This window comes from Lipotes vexillifer, unplaced genomic scaffold (genome assembly GCF_000442215.2).
Source record: "Lipotes vexillifer unplaced genomic scaffold, Lipotes_vexillifer_v1.1 scaffold1608, whole genome shotgun sequence".
Lineage (NCBI taxonomy): Eukaryota > Metazoa > Chordata > Mammalia > Artiodactyla > Lipotidae > Lipotes > Lipotes vexillifer.
The window spans coordinates 35,210-41,658 of NW_006774162.1; positions in this window are offsets into that span (position 1 = coordinate 35,210).

The following is a 6,449-nucleotide window of genomic DNA, read 5'->3' on the forward strand; positions in this document are numbered from 1 at the left end:
AGTTGGAGAGACCCTTAGGTCACACAGCAAATTAGCAGCAGGGTTGGGATTATAACACAGGCCTTCTAATTCCCAGGCCAGCTCTTTCCACCAAAGCTCAAATGAGCCACTTGCTTCTCTAATTTTATGCCATTCCATTGGGTTAGATCTCTGGATTTCCGAACTACTGTTCTTCTTCACAGCAAATTCCAAAGCAGAACAGCCAGATAACAATCTCAGCAGAATGGACTATAATCCATTACTATAATTCATTACTATAATCCATTACTCTATATTATTTATGCTTACGTTGATAATTATAATGGGAGACAACGAAGACAGGAACCCAATTACGCTTGCTTGTGTGTTTAATCACACAACTTGTTGTGACATTGTCACCTAAGTTTGGATCATTTCAGCACTGATTATTTGATTTGTTAATTAGAACCTTAGCATTCCAGAGCTGGGGGACCTTAGAGATGGCTAGTTCATAGTGCTTTAAAGTCATTTTTTAAAGCTACAGCTGACCTGGAAGACAAACACTTAAAAAAAAGAAAAAATGAACACTGTGGGCTCTGAATCATCTCTGAGGAATCCCTTTCAGGTCTTCAAAGTGCAACTGGAAAATGATTGATGTAGTTCCACTTTCTCATTGTAGAGATGGAAAATCAAGCCAGTCTAGAAGCAGACTTCACATCAGGATTTTACTCTATCTAATTTTTCTGTTTAAGCTCCTCCACCAAAGGGTGAGCAGAAAAACATTCAAACCCCTTTTCTCTCCTACCTGATTAGCAGCAGTTTCAATTCAAAGGTTTAATGCAAAAGGTGCAAGAATGCTTGACTCAAGTGAAGGGTTTGGATAACCGTGGCTGAAGGCAATCACTAGTTTCCAGACCTTCCCTCCTCACCTTCACGTTCTCTTTCAAAAGTTTTCATATATATTTACTTAATTTTTTAAAATTTAATGGTTTTGACTATGCCAAGCAGCTTGCGAGATCTTAATTCCCCAACCAGGGACTGAACCCACGCCCTCGGCTGTGAAAGCATGGAGTCCTAACCACTGGACTGCCAGGGAACTCCTTATATTTGCTTTAAATAAGGCCAGGTTATGAAGATCTGAAATTAAAACAAGAAACTTAACCTAATCAACTCTGCTGTTTGGAGGATGGTCTGCATGGCCATTAGTACAGGGGACATCAGAGAAGCCAAATGGGGCCTGAGCCTGAACTCAGGGCCCAGGTCTATCCGACTAGGGAACGATGCAACTGGCTCTGAGTGTGATGGTGCCAGCCACTCAGACAGCTCAAGTACTTCATGAGCATCACTTAAACTTTGGATTATAATTTGGGTTTCCAAATACGTGGGTCATTTAAATTCTCATTGTAAGTAAGCGTGAAGTGGCATTTTGGTTTTGACACCAGCCTCCCGGGAGCTGACACTGGGAGGACATTCCAAAGAGACCTCTCCCTTCTATGTGTGTATTTTCTGAGGACTGGGAGGTGTTCTTTGAAATAAATTTCAGAGAAGACTAGTTCCAACAAGATATGGGCAAGCCCAGAACCCAGAAGTCTCTGCCTAAAAGGCTAAGAGTCAAGGCTAAAAGTATTCTGGTCTATGAATCTAGCTAGTTATTGCTTCTCGGGGCTTAGGTTCATGTTGGGGACAACTGGATGTTAACAACATAACACAGAGATAGTAATAGGTGTGTTTTATTTACAACAGGGTTTCAAAGTTTGCTGGTAAAGGACACAGCATTTTTATCCTGCTTGCAGTGACATGGAGGCCGTGCCCTAATAGACCCAGGTCAGGGGTTGGTAACCAGCATACTGGTTGGTAACCAGCTTACTCACTCAAATGCAGTGAGTAATCCTTGGATTTGCCCAGAGTTTAAGCCAGGGAGTTCCTAGTTGTGTGTATATACTTGGGGTTGGGGGAATCAGTCAGTCCTGAGGGAGAGTTTCAAACAAACCCGATGACCACAGGGAGAGGATATGCTAGCTGAGAAAGAGGAGATTCACAAGCCGTTATTAAAGACGGAGGGCAAAGAAACTACTTTTTTTAGAAGCGGGGGTAGGGAAAAGATGGAAGGAAAGAGCATGCTTTTTTTCCACATGGTAATTTAGGCCTAAGGAGCTGAGCTGGCTTTACACCCCGTGAAACCAATGTCTTAGGAAACACTGGTCTCTGCCAGAAAGCTACTTTGTAGCTCTTCTTCATGCCTCACCACACACTGGGGTTAGGAGGTATGGATCCTTAAGATCCTGTTTGGCGGACTTCTCTGGTGGCGCAGTGGTTAAGAATCCGCCTGCCAATGCAGGGGACACGGGTTCAAGCCCTGGCCTGGGAAGATCCCACATGCTGTGGAGCAACTAAGCCCATGAGCCACAACTACTGAGCCTGTGGGCCACAACTACTGAGCCTGCGTGCCACAACTACCGAAGCCCATGCGCCTAGAGTCTGTGCTGCACAAGAGAAGCCACCGCAATGAGAAGCCCATGTGCTGCAATGAAGAGTAGCCCCCGCTTGCCACAACTAGAGAAAGCCTGCGCGCAGCAATGAAGACCCAATGCAGCCAAAAAATAAATAAATTAATAAATTTAAAAAAAAAGATCCTGTTTGGCGTAGCAGAGAGGCACAGTTCTAGGGCCCAACGAAGACAAGGTGAGAGTAAGAGGGGAAATATAGGGCCAAGCTTTAGAAAGGACTCTAGTGTGTGTGTGTGCAGGTGTGTATATTTTGTGCATTTTGCACCCCTTTTAAGCAAAGGTATTTGGGATGGAAGCTACAGTGGAAAGAGAGACTTTATTTCTGTTTTGTGAAAGATTTGTTATCAAATAAGTCCCAGCCCGTTTGTTTGTTTGGTTATTAGTTATTTTCTCCCCAACATGTTTCAAAGAAACTAGGGCAGTGTGGCTGTGCCTGTGGAGAGTAACCTGGGACAGGAAGGAAAAGTGGGGACAAGACTTCTCACTACAGAAGACTCTTTCAAGGGCTCATTCCTCCTTCGGAACCAGCCTGTTCAGCCAGGAGAGTTGGGCTATTCTTCAACATCATACTTTTCCTAAAATACCTTGGGGAGCCGACAAAGTCCTTTCCTTCCTTGCTGTTCTATTTATTTATTTATTTATTTTAAAATTTATTTTCGGCTGTGTTGGGTCTTTGTTGCGGCGTGTGGGCTTATTGTGGTAGCTTCTCTTTGTTGCGGAGCACGGGCTCTAGAGCGTAGGCTCAGTAGTTGTGGTGCACGGGCTTAGTTGCTCTGCGGCATGTGGGATCTTCCTGGACCAGGGATTGAACCCGATTCCCCTGCACTGGCAGGCGGATTCTTAACCACTGCACCACCAGGGAAATCCTCTTTGCTGTTTTAAAAGAGGGAAGGGAACTTGATTGTGTGCCTGGATGAGAGTTGCTGGAATGAGTTCTGTGTTCTCAGATATGAGAGCTCAGAACTTAAATGACCTGCCAGGAAGCTGTTTTGACCTGGAACTAAGGCCTGCTATTAGTCATGCTAGAGACCCAGTGAATGGAACAGCTAAAACAAACGACAAACAAACTCCCAACCTCCCCAAAAACCTTTGGGAAGGTGGGAACTGGAGAACCCCAGAAGAAAGATAGGGAATAACTGCTATACGGGAAACTAATTTTCCCGATAGGCATTTTGTTAAAAACAAAAAAATAAAACAAAGCAAAGAAAGAAAGGACCGCCAAGCCTGACTCCTTTTCATCCTTCCAAAGTCATCCTTTCTTCAAAAGCTTCAGCTTCACAGTTCTCTGACTGCAGATTCTAACCAAGGTGGGCAGAGCAAAGCTCATACTCCAAGGGAATGAAACTGGAAACCAGGGCTGCGAGTCACCAGAGGCAAGCATTGGCAGAGAAGCACGTCAGGGTCCAGTGACAGGCTAAGTTCTGGGCTTGCACAGGTAAGCTCTCCATGTAGCCGTGGCAGACCCCTTCTCAACTTTGACAGCCATTGACATTACCTCAAAGTGGATACACATTGAGCACAGCACAGTCTCAAGTGGGCATGGGTTTTTATTCTCAGTGCGCAACAGTTTGGTTTCTGCTCAACAGCAACAGCTTTATTGGTTCCAAAAAAATTACCCTTTTTTTTCCTTCTTTTAAAACTCCCCTTCCATTCTTCCTTTCTCAATGGAACAACATATTTGAATTTTAGATTTGCCAGTTTATAGCATTTTTTTCCTAAGAACCCTATAAATACATGCAAAACATTGTACAGAGAGCTTAAATAATATCAAAATGCAAATACAGATTGGGTGCACGGTTTAGCTGAACTGCAGATTACGGCAACGCACACTGGGGTACACATTGCTTTGATATCACCATTTGTTTGTTTATGTCATGCAGATCACAACAGTCAATCTTTTGTTTTGTTTTTTTTTCCTTTTATACAAAAATACCAGTGCCTGTTATACTAGTTACTGAAAAAAAAAAAAAGAAGAAACTCAAAATTCTTATCTGCTGATTTGAAAAGAACACAGATAGATTTGTTGGCACATATATATGGCATATTCACATATGGCATATATACATATGGGGAGAAACATGTATGAAAGGCCAATTCAGTCACGGGGTGCTCACTTCCCTCCGTCTCTCCTAATCAGGAGGAAAGTGGACAGCAGGCCCAACAGCAGGGCTGGAAAGGCAAAGGACAGCACTGAGCTAAATGGAAGGGTGTCTGGTCTTTTCTGAGGAAGAGCCTGGAATGGCTTAAGAAGAGCAGACATTTATAAGTGCCCCACCCCCACCACAGTAGTGGGGTGGTCCTCAGATATGGAGAGTGAGGAAGAGTGAGGAAGTACACACTTCGCGATGGCATCATGGGCTGCTTCAATCATTAGGCAGGGAAAGGAGGAAAGAAAGGAAGTGACGTGTTCGGAGGTTTCAGGGCACATGTGAGCTTGCCACACCCCTCTGGTTTTTGGCAGTAAGGTCATCACTCAGATTTAAGTGTGCAGACTCCCCCCTCTGGAGCTCAACGGGAAGAAGGAACACAAACTCTAAAGAACTCACAAGTGCTGGCGGGATTTCTCGGTGGTCTCTCTACAACCTTTAGAGATGGAGAGTCATTTCAGAGGGCAGAGGGCACCTGTGGGAAGGATCTAGTCAAGACTGTCACCCAGGCTAGAACCAGCCTTTATTTTTCCATTTAGAGCTCTACCTCCCAACTAATATATTACGTGAAACTTTTCTAGGGGAGGGAAGGAAGTCTCAAATCAAATCCTTGCACAAAAAGTCGCTAATGGAAAACTCCAGGGGAAACAGGAGGTGAAAAGAACCATAAAAAAGGCAAACCCCAAATCAGAGAGTATCCTTGCAGCCCAGTGTCTTGGGTACCACTCTGCTAGCTGTTCTTCAAGAAATATAAATCTACCTGAGGTCCCTGATCCTGACCACTAGTTCCTGGTACCCATTTCCATGGGGGTGCACACTCATTTCCTGCTGGCTGGCCCTTCTTCCTGGATGCCTTCCTTCCCATCCGTAATCCACTGTCCATTCTCCTAGGTTTATCAAGAGAGGAATCTAGGATAATATTTCCCCCTTTTCCCCATCAGACCCTTTTCAAATCCAAAGCACCATTTTTGGGGAAAGCTTTATTAACTTATGCCATATTTATTCACTGCCAGTTGGATCACTGAAACTGAACAGGAAAAAAAAAATTTATATAAAAAATATATGCACATAAATAGTTAAACTTAATTCCATATCAACAAATTTATATTAAAAACATTCTAGAACCCAACAAATTTTTTTTTCCCCTAAGTATAAAGATGGCTGTTTGGAGAAAGGAAGTTTGGTGCATTGGTTTTAAAACCAATTGCAAGTATACTATAAGTCACCTGCCATGTCTAACAGCTGGTATGTGCTCCCTTCCACAGGGTTACATGACAGCACTTTATTTTAAATCCTTTAAACAAAATACATATGGCTGACTCAAAAAATATCAGTTTCTCATCTAAAGAAAACTATATTTCGTTGCATAATATTTCTTTTTTTTTTTTTTTTTTTAAAGATTTTTAATTTTAATTTTATCTTTATTTATTTATTTGTGCTGTGTTGGGTCTTCGTTTCTGTGCGAGGGCTTTCTCTAGTTGTGGCAAGTGGGGGCCACTCTTCATCGCGGTGCGCGGGCCTCTCACTATCGCGGCCTCTCCCGTTGCGGAGCACAGGCTCCAGACGCGCAGGCTCAGTAGTTGTGGCTCACGGGCCTAGCTGCTCCGTGGCATGTGGGATCTTCCCAGACCAGGGCTCGAACCCATGTCCCCTGCATCGGCAGGCGGACTCTCAACCACTGCGCCACCAGGGAAGCCCCCTCGTTGCATAATATTTCTATATTTTCTCTCCTACTATGGAAACTAGAATACACACAAAATCCCCATTGACTTTAAACAAGTAGACACAAGCCCTCACAAGTAACCTGTCAGGCACCATGAGAGTCTTTTGGGAGCAG